This window comes from Enoplosus armatus, chromosome 12 (genome assembly GCF_043641665.1).
Source record: "Enoplosus armatus isolate fEnoArm2 chromosome 12, fEnoArm2.hap1, whole genome shotgun sequence".
Lineage (NCBI taxonomy): Eukaryota > Metazoa > Chordata > Actinopteri > Centrarchiformes > Enoplosidae > Enoplosus > Enoplosus armatus.
In genome coordinates this window covers 5,966,526-5,982,772 of record NC_092191.1, presented here as the reverse complement: position 1 = coordinate 5,982,772, position 16,247 = coordinate 5,966,526, and the positions used below count along the sequence as shown (strand labels likewise).

At 38.1% G+C, this 16,247-nt stretch overlaps 1 long non-coding RNA gene across 2 annotated transcripts in view; it reads left to right on the top strand.

The window, feature by feature from the left end:
- Positions 1 to 12,832, top strand: part of LOC139294285 (uncharacterized) — a 72,949-nt gene extending 60,117 nt beyond the window's left edge. The window contains exons 5-6 of one of the 2 annotated variants that reach the window (XR_011598401.1): positions 9,084 to 9,304; positions 9,387 to 12,832. This is a non-coding gene — a long non-coding RNA (uncharacterized lncRNA). Of the gene's footprint in view, positions 1 to 9,083 lie in introns of both variants that reach the window. The other variant, XR_011598400.1, reaches the window with a different exon arrangement.
- The last annotated feature ends 3,415 nt before the right edge of the window (positions 12,833 to 16,247 follow it).

The window sequence follows — 16,247 nt, the reverse complement described above, 5'->3', positions numbered from 1 at the left end:
TCAGCCCAGTTACTCAACATTTTCTCAACCAGTCGAGGTGGATTGCAGATCACAGAGTTACATGAGTGATATTTCAAACACTCATACGTTAACAGAAGTAACGTGACGTTTGAGTTTGCGACGGGAGACAGCTGTTCGTTTCCCTGTGTCCTACCGACAGTTGTTTTTTGTTTAAAGCATGGCCACAACTATTCCCTCACCTAAATCAAGTGGCTATTATTGTAACAAAAGGTCCCCAAATCTTTGTAACCCAAACATGATGTTTTTCTAACCAAGTACTGATTTCATCACAACCCATCTTTCCCCAAACTGACCCAAGTCGTGTTTGTTCCTAAACCTAACCAAAGCTTAAGTTGATGTCACGTCATAAAACTGATTTGTTTTTCATCAGTGATTGGTTTGGAAGGCACAGACAAATGATGTTTGTTGGGTGCGTCAGATCAGAAAACGCTTCGTGTCATTCTAAAGGGCAGTTAGAAACAACGATGAATTGTTGTTTTTACACTTCAGCTTTTGTACGGACTAAACAAACGAGATATAACATGTTAACCACTGAGCTTTAGAGGCGCTCGTAGCTGGACTTTGGTTCCTTCAGACAGAACCAGGGTAGCTGTTTTTCCCTGTTTCCAGTTTTTAAGCTAAGCTAACCGGCTGCTGGCTCCGGCTACATATTTAAGATGCAGATATGAGAGTGGTATTGATCTTCCCAAAATGTTGACTTATTGCTTCTAGCAGCAGGACTGCTAGTGAGTAAGGAATTGGTTTGGACGGTAAACTTTCTTAAACCTGTCCACAGGGTGCAGCTTCGTCAGGGTATAACTTTCTTTTATGCAATGTGTGAGGAGTGAAATATGCTCCAAGTCTAAATGAGTTATAACTTGATTTAGATTTCACACATAGAACATATTTAAAAATTCATGGAAGGTAGTTTCATGTTATGCCAAATGAGTTCAGATTGAAGCCATCTGAGGATCGGACCGCCTTCAGTCAATACAGCAAGCAGGGGTGGGGTAATAGAGTATGCTGCAGAGAGAGGTAAATTGAATGCAGACCTGTGAAGCTTTTGTCTGACAGCGATGTGATTTAATTATTGTAACTGAGTCTCTTCCGTGCGTGAGAGCCTGTGTGCATCTGTGTGTTAACAGAGTGGAAATGAAAGTGCAGCATGTTTCCAGTCATCTTCCCTGTGCTCAGTCCGGACACGGCCACTTGGCCAAACACACACACACACACACACACACACACACACACACACACCAAGCACAAAAGCAGCAGATGTAAGTTTTCCCTCTTAAAAGTCTAGTGCAAAAGAGCCTCTATTCCTTCACTTGTTTTGACAGCTGTGTGTGTGTGTGTGTGTGTGCGCGCACACATCACAATTTGTGGTAAATGTCCCACTTCTCTCGTTCTGGTCTCAGGCTCGGCCATTTTATCTCCACATCCATCTCCCCAGTCAGCAAATGAGCTCCCTCTCCCGTGAAATGTAAAATAAAGAGCAGATTAAATGAGAGTCCAGTGGAAAGTAAATCACTCCCTCCGACTCAAACTATCGACTTGATAGAAAAACGTGAGCCTGTCTTGATATAATTTTCTTTTTCACAGCAAACATTTTGACTCCTCATAGTAGGAAAAGGAAAAGACGTTAGTAATAACATTAACGATGCTCCGTGCTTGACTTGTCTTATGTAATAAAGGCCTATGAAAGAGTTTTTGGTCGTTATGTCCAACTAATCAGAAGGAAGTGGGTGGCAAAGTATATATAAGGTGAAACTGTGTGACGTGTATAAGTGATACAAGAGCTTTTCGTTTTAGATGGACGTGTGGAACACATCTTTATATTAGACTACTATTGAGACTGTTTTCTAAAATTCTGTCAAAGATGAAAACATATGACTGAGTTAGCTGAAGTTCGTCTGAACTGAAGAAGAGCTCATCGAGCGCAGGAAGTCATAGTGTGTGTTTCTATAAGTGCCTCTTGCACTGGATTGTCAGCGATGTCCCCCCTCTCTTATCGTATTAGGAAGGGATCTCTTCATGGCCTCTGTGGACAACAGGAATTATTACAGCGACCAATCGCTCTTACTTTTCATCCTACTTTTCAATGGACATGTGTGTATTGTATTAAGATAGTGAACCGACGCTTAAACCAAAGAAAAGAAAAAGAAATCTGAGAAAATACCAAGTGAAAACAGTTTTTTCCCCCTCAAAGCTACACTGCTTCAGAGCAACCAGAAGAATTATTTTGCAGAAAGGAATTAGATGTAATTACAAGTCAAAGGCAGATAAATCATGTAACAACAACAACAACAACAACAACAACATCACAGGCACGCAGGATACAGGATGCAAACAGGCTTTTTAACGCAAGTTGCTGTTTTCAGACCTTTGATGAACAAACCTGTTAAATATTCTGTGTGGTTTCTCTGTGCTGTTGTAGGCGGCTTTTTCTTCATTTGATCACAAAGGATCAGTAAGTCTGTTTTCAATGTTGATTTGCTGTCTGAGTGTCATAACTGTATGTCCCACATGTTGCAGGCTGCATTCAAATGGCCTCTGAAAACTTAACACGGTGTTGGCGTGATCTTAAAATTAGTCATACAGTAGTAGCTTTTTAATTTGCTTTCGGTTTTAACTTCTTCATAAACAACTCACATTTGTATCTACTGATTTTAACTCTCTGTAGCGACAACACAAATATTTGTGAGTAAATATCCAGACATTCATCCATAATATATTTTTTGTCCGATGAGACTCAACTTTCTTTATTGTCTCGAGTGTTAAAGAATTATTTTAACTTTACCCTCATTTTGCCAGTTTTATCATTTAACTAATTCCATGTTTTTTGTTTTAACCGTGGATAAATACGGAGTGTAATTGTTTGGCATCACTGACGGAACCAGTGAAGGCTCAAAATAATCAAGTCGTGTGTCATTTTACATAGATTCACCTTCCATTAATGAGTCTTCAGCTTATTTTCATAGTTGCCTGCATGTTTTAAAGTCACATAAGACAAATATATTTAGTACAAAATACAAATTCATAAAAGCCAACCATTATATTAACATTGTATAAGCAACATAATTTAACAGCACCACAAAGTCAAGCTGAGTTTTAGTTATATGTACCTAATAACAATAACACAGTACGTAGCTCATCCACAATAACAGTAATATTCAGTACAGTTGAATGACTCAGATAGTGTGCTGTGAAAAAGAGGATTGTCAGGAGGAAGACTTATTGGCTGCACAAGTCCCTCGCCTTCACCTTTGATCTTCAGCCAATACATACAGCCGGTGTAAAGTACTCCTTAAACCTGCTTAATGCTGACGCAGGTTTCCACTTTATCAAAAGGGACGACAAGACAAAACATCTGCTCATACATCAAACTGGTTAACCTCCTTTCACCAATAATGAATTGACTGACTTATTAAGAAATCCCGCTGGCGTAACCCCTGATCTTCAACCACATTGCAATTTGTGTTCACACTTACTGGCTGCATGTAGTGAGCATCAGATAGGAGCGTCAGCTGCATGAATATGATGTGGAAGCAGAGTTGTCCTGAGGAAAGAAATGTTGGTAAAACTCAGTCTTCGTAATTCAAAGATGTTGATACTGGAGCTCAAAAAAATTGCCCGTTAGCATTGCATGCTAATTGCCATTTGAATATATCTGGTGTGGAGGGAGGGGCTCGTAGGTTCATCAATGCTAATGCTGCTTTAATGTCATATTTTTCAGACTGTAATAACAAGCAGGCGAGTAGGAGAACATGCTCACGTCAACCTCCTAGTTTTAATTCTTAGATATTATGAATTTCTGACGACTAGAAAAATCTCCCAATTCTCCCAAATTGGAAAAACAAGAGGTTTTCCTGTTGCAGCATTAACACAGTTCTGAAAAAATAGAGATATCTAGTGTATGTGCAAAGGCATCAGCTTTAAAATTTTAATTGTAATAATTTAATGGAAATCTTTTTGGCCGTCAACAAGGGCTCTTATATATAAACTTAATCCACCTTTCAAAAAATCCCTTTATATATATTAGTATCTATACTATCTGATTTTGATTCATGGCTCATCAAACTTTTGTCTTGATAAATACAGAACCTCAATTTATTAAACGTCAAACGTTACTGTTTAATTACTGTAGACGAATGTTGCTCGGACATATTAGGACCTAAAGGGACGTCAACATTTTCCATTAAATAAACTGACTTTCTGATGTTTTACTAACTTCTCTTATATATCTATCACTAAACATAAGTGGGTACAAGCTTTTAAAGCATCCTGCCACTTTCTTTTTGATACATGTACTCCACAGCTGCCCTGAGAGACCTAAATGCAGATCCACTTTATCAGGCAGGGAGGACAAAGCACCGAGCCATTAATCAGACTGGTTAATCCGGTCCTGTCCCTTCAGTAAATTATTCATCCTAGTTATACGTCTTTGTCCTGAGTGAAAAAGATCACTGGAGTGAATGGGCATCCCCGTTTAATCCCTTTGTTTCTTGACTGTCTTGTATTTTTTTTAAAAAGTCATACAGTTTAAGAGAGCTGAGTGAGGTTTTGGGTCGAATGTTGCTGCTGGTGTTTCTCTGCTGAACAGCGCCTTTGGAGTTGTTAAAAATCGGCCGTGGTGTCTCAGAATTGATCTCTGAAATATGTGTTTTCATGTCCTGAGAATCTGATTTAATATATAATACTTGTACTAAAATTGACTGGAAAAAAAAAAAGCCACTCGTAGTGGAATCTTTTTCACAGCTATATGTTGAGTCTGAAACTAAGTGGTTGTCCACTTAAAAGGGCAACCGACTAATTAATCTCCTCAGCTCTTAACAGGATGATTAACAGCGTCACCAAAGCTGAGAAATTTCAAACTGTCTGGGCAGCAGTCGGTGTAATGGCTATGGTGTGAGGAAAGAGGGGTTATAAATGGAAGACTGTAATTTATCTTTTTTGTACTTCTTACAAGGTCTTTAATCACAGTGTCCATCTTTGGGACTTTAAGATGGCTGAAGACGTTCATCCTCAGGAGAAGAGCCTCTCAGTTGGTGGACAATGTGTATATGTGTATATATTACATGTATTAACATAAGATAGCTCTGTTTCTAGGCATTTTAACTGCGTCTACCACAGACAACAGGATACATTTGTGTGCGTACAAATAATCTTCATCTTATCAAGTAATTTTTGTCTATCTTTGAGCCATTAAATCCTTGTTTTCTTAAATTAAATTAAAGAATCCTCCAAGAAGGCAAATCACTGCACTGGAATCATGAAATGATGACACTTGATTATCAAAAATGTTGAGGTTGAAATTACCGCAGATTTTATCACCTGTTTTGAGAAAATAAGACTTTAAACACTCAATTACTACTTGATTAGATGGAAATTCTAGCAGTGCACTGCAACAGACTGCAATACGAATGTTGTAATGTAATGTTGTAATGTGTGTATATATATATATATATATATATATATATATTTCCTTTATTGTTCTTCTATTTACCAAAGTTTTCTCCTAAGTAAAACAACACATTAACATGTTGTGCTGATACGTCACCACAACTAGGCATAAAATATGCATTTAAAATGCTGCAGCCTTTGCAGAGAGAGTACATGCGTTTGGTCACCAGTTCTTATTTGTATGTGATGTCTTTAGTTTAAAATAAAATAAACCACACACCTGATGAAGGGGATATTCTGTCACCAGATTATTGCAAACAGAAAACATACATGTCGTTTCATCCACAGTCCAAACATCTCACTTGTGTCGTCTTACACAACAGTCAGTGAAAACTTTCCAGAACATCCTCTGTGTGTGTAAATGTCTGCAAACAGCTTTCTGCTTCATCTTTTCCAGTGATGCACAAATCTCTGAGGAGGAGGGTCCTATTGTCTGTTGTATAGCCAAAACGTGCGAGGCGCTTTTATTGTACCAGTGAGGCAAAGCTTCAAAGTAAAGCAATCTGCTTTAATCGGTTTAGACCGGGCAGACGGGGTCCATCATGACTAACCAGTGTGGTCAAATCAAAGAGACCCTAATTATTAGTCTTTAAAGTAAATCTGATGTTGTAAATTATGTTTATTCAAGCTACAGTTTCAGGAATTTTAATTGACCCTGTTCATCAAAACACACGTTTAAATTTAGCAAGTTCAGTTTAGCAAGTCCATGAAAACATGATAAACAATAAATAAAAGTTGGAATGACAGCAGAGTAACATTTTACTTCTTTGTGCAGAGATTACATTTTTTTCAATGTCTGCAGTAAATTATAATTTTTAACATGTCATGATGCGTACAGTAGTTCTGTGACAATAACCTGCAGCTGCTAATTGGCCAACAGAACACACTGAGTGAGCTGAGTGGATGTTTTGGTTACAATGAAAAACAAATTGAGGGATGTCCTAAATGTTGCACCTCTGTGTCTGTGCTGCAGACTGTGTGTTGTTCTGTCGTCCATTTCCTCTGCAGAGAACATGTTCGGTATCTGTGCAGGTGACTCGGTCTCCAAACTCTCTCACTTCTTCATGTCTGTGCTTTTAAGGCCGTGAGAGGCCAGGAATTGCTGCCTGTCGTGCTTTTATACTTTGTATTTCCTTTTACACTTTAGATTAATAGCTTAAATTTCGTGTGCCATAAAGCTGGTTTTCTGTGCGTGTAGCCTCAGATGTAGTGGTGTTGAACGCAGCTTAATAGTGAGACTGAATGGTCAGGGTAAAGGTACTGTATCTCCCCAATTTGGTATGATATAAAGATATGACTTTTAATAAAATTGAAGACAGTATAAAAGTGACATGTTTCATATATTTTTAAGGTTCGTTTAAGTTCTATTTGGTCTTACTCATTGAATTGATTTACAACAGTCAGGTCGACTGTTTTATTTTAGCTCTGGTGTAAAGTTTGTCAGATGTCCCTCTAGCTCCAAGCCACCCCCCCCCCCCCCCCCCCCAACACAAACACAAGTTATACGTTATATTAACATACACTGCCCCTGTCCCCCCTGCGTTACATTAACGCACGCACCCCCTACTGGACACTTTATCTGGACACTTTATTTTGGTCACTGCACTGTTTGCTATTTATCTCATCTTATTCTTTTACCTTTATATTTTTACATGCTTGTTGTCTGTCAGATTATATGTTATATGTTAAAAAAATGTAGCACCTTCAGACCACGGCAAATTCCTTGTAATGGATGTTACTTGGCAATAAACAGTTTCTGATTCTGATTCTGATCTGATTCTGATTTTATGTATATATATGCTACTGTTACTATTTTATTATTAGTTTCTTTGACAGGGAAAACTGAACTATTAATGAGCTGGTGCAAGAGGGCTGATTTTCATCAGTTGACCCTGACCAGATGTTGAAAAGGCACCGTTGAAAATAGAATAAAACTACATATTTGTATTGTTTAGCATTAGAAATATGTACAAGATAAAACAGCACACATTCACCAATGAATAATGCCGCAGTATAACACATGGTAGTTTGGACAAATGGGCAAAAAACAAGAAAGGATTAGCTGTTCTGTTTGTTTTTTTAACTTTTGGGCCTAAACGTACTCTCTCTCATTGTTGAGCGTCCATCTGTGACCAAAACACTGACGGAAAAAGAAATAAAATTCTGCTTTAATAAGAGCGGGAAGGTCATCTCTGGATTGTGACGTGTGTGTGTATTTTTAGTCAAAATCATAGCCCGACATTTCCTTTGTTTTTCGTCACTGCTGCCTCGTAGTGTGTGTGTGTGTGTGTGTGTGTGTGTGTGTGTGTGTGTGTGTGTGTGTGTGTGTGTGTGTGTGTCTGTCATGTGTCCTGTCAACAGTCTGATCCAGAAAGTCTGGAAGGAAAGCAGGAAGCTGCAGTGACATTGAACATTGTACACAGATGTTTATTAAATACAAGGGTGGTAGTAAAGAAATAACATATTTATGTTTGCCAAGTTGCTTTTTGTCTGGACTTGTATTTCTGTTTGTAAAGGCAGCAGTTATGTAAGTGCATGGACGTGTGTTTTTTACTATAATTACATAAAGTTTCCTAAACCTTGGGAACTTCACGGGGGACACATGATGTGCAGAAGGGGACTGTTAAGACTGATATATTGATACCATCAATTCAGATTTCAGAATAAAAATAAATACATGTATTATGTTGGCAGACTCTAGTTAATTATGGAGATTAAGAAGCTTAGGTGTCAAAGGCATATTCAGTTTTATGTATTAGATATTTGTAACATGATAACGACTCCTAATTAATAAATTGAACTCTGTCACGCTAAGCACGCATTAAAGAAGGAATGATTTGTTGAAGGTTAATCAGAGCATGAAGCTTATTTCTTCATTCTATTTTTTGATGCTAGTCTGAATCGGCAGAGTCAGAAAAAAGACATGTTTGATAGAAACAACAGCTCATCTATGTTAAAATACCAGCTCATATACCACTTCAATCATTTTGAAAGAAAAAAACCCAACATTTACCAGAAAAGCAACAGAGGAAAAATGTGTAAAACCAGTAACACAGTCCAGATTTTGATCCATCTGCTTGTTATGACTGTAACACATCAGTAGTGCCAGAAGTCATTATGGAGCATTACCTCAAGCAGGTCATTGCTTAATATCCTGTCATTAACAGTATGCACCCTGCGCTGTTTTTAATTAGCCATGCTAATGCAAGTTATCTAATGCAAGTTATTATATTATAGGTTGTTATAATACCTGGGGACGATCTGAGGAACCTTGATGAATCGTAGTCCAGCTTGTTCCTTTTGTTAGCTTCATTTTTAGGGAATTAAAATGTGTTTTCTTCTCTGTAGGTCTGTAAAAAAACACATTTTTATTTGTGAGCAATAAAATCTGATAGTTTATTGTGTTGCATTGTCTGTGCGTTCCAGCCTGTTGTATTTTATTGGCTGACAGTAGGCCTATAATGCACTTAACGATGTCCTATAATACCTGAGCACCACTTAATGCAGCGCGTCACCTTTTTGTTTTCATATTTCTAATGTTATTTTCCTACGTTTCCGCTCATGTTTTTTCTTGTTCTTTTCCTGCATCCTAACAATGTTTTTCTCTTGCTCTGTTCCAGTCGAGATGTTGCTGAGTCAGTTTGGGGTCATGACATCATCATCATGAGATGGGGAGGCTGGCGAGCGGCGACCACAGGCAGCGACAGAAGAGGTGGTGCCTGTGTGTCGTGGTTTTGCAGCTGCCTGGTCCTGGCAAAGAAATTGCGCTGTGGAGTTGCCTCAGGGAATAATTTGCTCAAATGTTGAAAGGAAGAACAAATTCAAAAGGTTTAAAAAGGCAGTAAGTAAGATTTTTATTGTCGCATTGCACCAAATGACCATAAAACACCTGCAGGAGGTTGATAGTGTTGTTAATTGTCCAGGTGCTGAGGGGCTTTTTTGGCTTTCCAAACTGTCTTTTCCGGCTTGTGGGCTGTTTGGGAGCAGAATCTCCACACCCAGTGAAGTCATGATGCGGCTGTTGAAATCCCAGCTGGTGGTGAACACCGCAAGTAACACACAAGTAAAAGATGATTTACCCTCTGGAGTCCTGAGCACTTTTTATTTACAATAACATAACTTTATTTATATATCATGTAGAGACAAGCTGAGAGCACCGGTTGAAAGTGCTGATGTGGAGCTTTCACACATTATCTCTGTAGACTATAACACATGTTATTTATCAAGAACATCTTTTAAAATGTTGAATTATTAATATTTTAATTTGGGCACAAAAACGGGTTGGGATAAAATAAGTTAATATGTAAATAGACTGTATAATATTTTTATTTCTTACCATTGTACATTTCTATAAGTAGCTGTGTCATTTTTCTTGGCAGCAAGGAACAAATAAACTGACAGAATGACTGAATAACAGACTTATAATTGAGTTAGTGTTTGAAAAGTGATACCATGCATGTGGGATGAGGACAGTTTAGTAAGTAAGCACTGCGTTTACGTGCTATTTTATCTGAAAAACAAATATTAAAACAAAAATGCAGCTTACGTATGACAGCTGTTGTTGTTGTTGTTGTTGTTCCATCACAAAACCTGATTCCTCTGTTGAGTCGAGAGTTTTAAAGCTCATCATTAATCAAAATTTTAAAATTAGGCAAGTACATTTTCTGTCCTCCTAATTCAACATTAAACTTTAAATAACATTTTCCAAAACACGAGTAAAGCCTGAATGACTGAATGGATTTGTTCTTCCTCTTGTGGTGCTGTAGGTACAGTAATGAACCTTGCCTGTGTCTTAATAATCAATATAATAAAAATAAATAAATCAACTTAAACAACTTATAATTCAGTTAAATCCTGCTCTTGTTTTGGTATTATAATGTAAGGTCATGAAATGCACCTGACACGTAAATGACTCACTCTAGTCAGAACAAATGCATATATCAATCACACATATCAGTGATCAGCTTGTTAATCATCACACCGTTTAGTGTTGTAACTAACGCTTGTTTTCATTATTGATTTTCTTATTAATCGTTTGGTTTTACAGCCATTACTTATAAACAAGCGAATTAACATAACTTAACTTTTTATGAAGGATAAATCAATATTTTCCGTGTGTTCACACAAACCAGTGGATGAAAAGCTTCAGCACTGAACATAAACAAGTTATTTTAACATTGGATTTATTCTGCGTCGTCAGAGGTTACACATGGAGGCATTGCAGGACCGTTCTGCACTTCCTCAAAATTGTAACTACATGTGTGGGCTGCAATATGGCTGCTTGTGTGTTTTGGCAGTAGAAGGTTTCCACTTCCAGAGCTGCAAACTGTCATGATTGGACCAATTTCAGTGATTAGGGCTAAAAAAAATGAGTCCAGCTGTGATAGATTTGTGTGAATAAGTGTGGGTGAAGGATTTATTAAAAGAAGAGATGTGAAATGCGACTACAGTTTGTAAAAACATCAAATAGAAAGGAAGTTAAAAAAAATCCTAATGATGGACAAAGTTTGTTTTTAAAGTTGAGGAATGATTCTCATAATAGGATCATTATCAAACTTTTATCATTTTAAGCATTTTCTAATACATCCTCAGATAGCACAGCTTTCATACAATGCTCTTCAAAAGTACGCAATAAAAAAATAATTTAATCAATTAAATGTTTCATCATTGATCAATAAACTGTTGATCATTAAGCTTCTGGCTGAGTGTGACTGCTGAGGAACACTGCTGTGTTACTATTAAGACTATTAACAGGTCGTCGTTTATGAGTTGGGTGAGTTTCATGGCCTTCAGGGCTGTAAAGCCACATTGTTAAATTTCAATCAATCAGTGAGAACTTGCATCGTTCCTGTGAGATTTACCATTTCCAAAACACACTTTCCATTTGTTCTACAGATAGTGACTTTCTGTTTGTCCTGAGATGAACCTTTGTCTGCAGGCACGGTTTCAACAGAAATCCCACAGTTTGGCCTGAGTGGTAATTGAGAGGTCCACACTAATGCAGATTTATAAATAACTTTCTGTCTTCAATCCACATAAAGCTTCATTTTCAAGCACTGAAAACTGCACTTGTCGTAAATCCTGACCTCCTGTACGATTGACACATTTTATAGTCCGGTGATCATTTGAGAGACTAAACGGCGCAAATTCACATTGAAAAGAACATAAAACTGAGCAAGCAGACCTGAACACGCCCAGTGAAAAAGATATTGCCGTTTTTGTTTCAGCACCTCAATATGGACGGCAATTTTGTGCGGATAAGACACACTTGGCACCATTTTCAGATTTAATCTGCATTAATGTGAACATGGTCTCTTTTCTACATCAGTATTTTTGTCCTCCTGTCTTCCCCTTCCTTTCTGTCTCAGGCCAAGTGTTGCATGTTGGATAAAACATGTCTGATTCTGACACACAAATCTGTATTCATTTTTTGGACTATTCGCTTTGCTTGTTTGTGAAATCATGCACCACATCACCTCTTCGGGCCTCCAACAGTTATTAAAACGAAATATAAGGTTTAGAGGGAAAATGTCTATTACATCTCACAGCGTGACAAGATACGTTTTTCCTGTCACAACCCAAAAATGTTGAGAAACACTGGTTTAATCTTTTGAAGATGCATTGTATTTTCTTAGTTTATCATATGTTTTGTTCATATGTCAACTGCGCCTGTCAGATAAATGTGGTGCAGTAAAAAGTACAATATATCCCTCTGAAATGTACTGGAGAGTAGAAGTGTTACTTCAACTATCATAAAATGGAAATACTTAAGGACAGGGGAAGACAAATAGCTCAGTTTCTCAGTGTGTACAGTTTATTTTGAGGGAGACAACCCCGGTAGGAGAGAACAGCCAGTAATTTGAGTTTGAGACTGATTTAGGAGCTTGTCTGCGTTTTGTTTTTATTTTAAGACGTTCTGCTGTCATCACAAAATCTCATCAGCAGCAGGCTGAAAAGCATAGAGAGAGAGAGAAGAGATCAAGAGTGAGAGGAAAAGAAATGCTGAAAAAAACAAAACAAGGAAGAAAGGCAGTCCGTGTGTGTGTGTGTGTGTGTGTGTGTGTGTGTGTGTGTGTGTGTGTGAGTGTGTGAGAAGTGTTTGAAAGAGAGCGTGTGAACTAGGAAGAGAGGGACAAAGACCGAACAGGAAAGAGTGCGTGTGAAAGAGAGCAAGACGGAGTGAGTCAGGGAGAGAGAGGAGGAGGAGGAGGAAGAGGAGGAGGAGGAGGAGGAGGAGGGGAGATACAGTATATTTGTCTGCCTGTAAAGCTCAGCATGCTTCTCGTTTTGGATTCAGAGCAAGTTTAGCAGAAGTGAATCCTGACTGTAAGAAACGATGATAATACACCAATAAAACATCTCAAACCGACGAAGATGTCTGTCGTTGTTGTTGTTGTTGTTGTTGTTGGTATGTTTGAAGGAGAACAGCGAAAAGTACATTTAAGACTTAACGTTCACACGCACGTTTGGCTCGACTAGAGAATAATTCGACATGAGGTGAAACCTAAACTGAAACCACAACACATCTCACGACTGATTCACACGAAAAATAAATATAAATGTGGGCGAAGGACACAAGTTAAATGTACTAACCTTACATTTTGAGCATGGACAGATACAACGGGAGTCAAGGCAGTGTTAGAGCTAAGATCAATACATTTAGCTACGAGTAAAACTACATCTGAAATTTAACAGTATATCATAGTTGATCCATGTATTGATTCAGATTTTAACACTTTTTTTAGACAATGGTTATTTATTTTTGAGCAAAGGAGTAGTATTGTTTTCATTAGGATCAGGTTAGTATATCAGACAAATACTGGTCTTTCATTAAAAACAAGCGTTTGTCACTGCTACGTAAACAAGTAGTGTTCTTTTGTTTAGAAATTACTTTACCATTAACACTAACTTAGCTGCAGCTGCAAATCTTGTTTTTGGTTTAGCTTCTTACCTTCCTGCAATGATGTGGAAGTGTAATTGAGGATGTGTCACTTCTGACCACACCCAGCAGAGGTGCATCAGACTTCAAACTTTCAACCAGAGAGGATGTCAAACAATGCATTTTAGCCTGGTATTAAAGGAACAGTAGGGCATTTTGGAAAATCTGCTTATCTACCATCTGACGGAGAGTTAGATGAGCAGTTTGATACCACTCTCGTGTCTGTACAGTAATGATGAAGCTACAGCCAGCAGCTGGTTAGCTTAGCTTAGCATAAAGACTGAAAACAGGGGGAAACAGCTGGCCAAAATGTAACAACATCTGCCTTCCAGCCCCTCTAAAGCTCATCCTTCCACTTAAAAATCTTGAAAAAAGATGCTACTTATAACTCCAGAACTTGCCTGAGAATCATGATGTTTTCTTCAGTATCAAAGCAATTCAGTGATAGCTGTCTGTACGTCCATGGATACAATGCAAACAGGAACTGTTAATAGCTAGTTCAGCATACTTTTGACAAACAAGCACCATTTAAACAAATTTTACGGCTCAAGTTGTAGCCCACAGCCAACTCACTGACTCCATGGCTACACTGTACTTCCTGTTTACGTCCCCAAAAGCCCACAAGTTATGGGAACTATAGAACTGGGTGCAGTTGTCTTGATTTGTGAGGGGGGGTCCTGCAGTGTTAGACTTTGAAAAGTCCCTCTTTAAATAAAGCCATTAGCTCATGAAAAGTTAATTTTCTAGAGACATCTGATGTCATCAACTATGTATAGTAAGTAAACTGAAAAGGGGAAAATCTGTGGCTCTACACTTTTTTTCTAATAGTGAAAAGGCTGGAAACCCCTCAAACAAGTCAAGTCAAGCTAATAAGAGAGAAAAGATGGTCAAGTATTCAGCCTCTCTTGATTTTAACAGAGAAATATCTACACTTATTTTATTAGTGCTGGAAAAAGACAAGACAGTACTTGTATCAGAATTCATGTAAAAAACAATATTTGGTGATTAAATTAAATATGAAAATGCCAAATAAATAAACAAGCATTTAGCGTGTGTCAAACAGAAAAAGGTTTGGACATTTTCTACCGTTGGATATCAGATATAATTATACCCACAAATGTCATTAAATGAGTCAACAGTTCAGGCAGCTCGGTGCTTCAGCTTTGCAGGGCAGACTAGAACAATATGTCTGTCTGTGGCTTTGGTTTCATCTGGTGTCCTAAACAGAGATCAGACAGACAAGAGTACAAACTAGGAAAAGAAAGGTTGAATTTTGACATTTGGATCAGGTCAGGTGACAACACACACACACCCTCAGAGACCCTGCAGAGAGACGGACAATTATCAAGAACAACTGGGAGTCAAAAGAGAGATGGTGTGTATGTGTGTGAAAGAAATTTGGGTGTACGTGATTAGAGACGTGACTTGCAAATCCTGCAGCAAGGTCACAGATTTTATCCTCAGAAACCTCCAGAATTTCTTTGAGCAAAGCACTGAACTCTCCAACCTGCTCTGGACTGATCATGTTGGTGATCCTGACTTTTTATTCCACATCATCATCAGTCAAATATTAAATTCGTCCAATACTTTTTAACTAGATATCTACACCTGCCTGAGCTGTACTTTGTGTTTAATGCTACTTTGCAAATGGTAGCATGCTAACATGCTAAAGGAAGATTGTGAACATTGTAAACATTATACCTGCATCCATCTGTAGCATTGTCTTTAAGAGCATGTTAGCATTTAGCTAACATGCTACAGCCTCTTTTAGAGCTGCTAGCATGGCTGTCAACAATTTATTAAAATTTCTTTCAAAGTGTTAAGTACCTTCCTCATTTCCTTTGTGCATTGCATTGTGGGAGAAGAGTATTTTTCACACTTCACGTCACTTTTCCTGTGTGAACAGACTACTATATACTAAAAACCTGCTTAGAATCAGTATGTAGTTCGGATTTGGGACACGCCGTTACTCTTGAGTGACAGTAATTTGTCAATGCTTCAGTTGTTTTTCATTTGAGTCCAGGTGCAGCACACAGGCAGACAGGTAGATGACCCAGGTGAGGCTACTGTAACACAGTGCCCTGATAACGGTGAGTCACTGGAGTCTTTTCGCTGCAGACGTCAGACAATAAGGGGAGCGTTTACAGATATTCATCACGATGTGCTTCACGTGTACTCTGGCACCTGGACTTCTCACTGTGTGCGTAAATGTTTTTCTTCACTGTGCTGACTCCCCTCTGTCTCAGTTTCACTTTAATACACTCATTTAGTTTTTAAGGACTTAAATAACATTAAATGGGCACTTGGACCTCCTGTTAAACGGCGCCTCTTCAGTGATGATCCAGTGCTGCACTTGTAAATGTAACTAAACTTTCCAACAAATAAATCCGTCTGTCCTATCAAATCAGACTGTGCTGTGTTTCACTCCAGAGACCTGTTTCAACAGGGATTACAGTGATGATAACATTCTAGTGGACCTGTTGTTGTTTTTTTACTGTTGCACCTGCGTGTGACTTGTCTTACTCTCTGTAACCTCCAAGTCAGAACATTATTTCCTGGAAAACACACACTTTTGGACTTGGATTCACCTCCAGATATTTGGATTAAACTGTTGATGAAGATGTTCCGGAGGGGTGGTGTTCATTTGCAAAACAAAAGACGATGCTTCAAACCACTTCTACCTTCTGTCATCAGGGAAACCTAATACATAGGCTTTTAGAAAACCTGGTTCAAACCAGACGGGTTTGGTCTAATTCTTTTAGATAATTTCAGTAACTGTTAACTGTTCAGTTATCTTGTCTATACATTGTATTTCTATATTTCTAACATGACAGACTACAGTAAA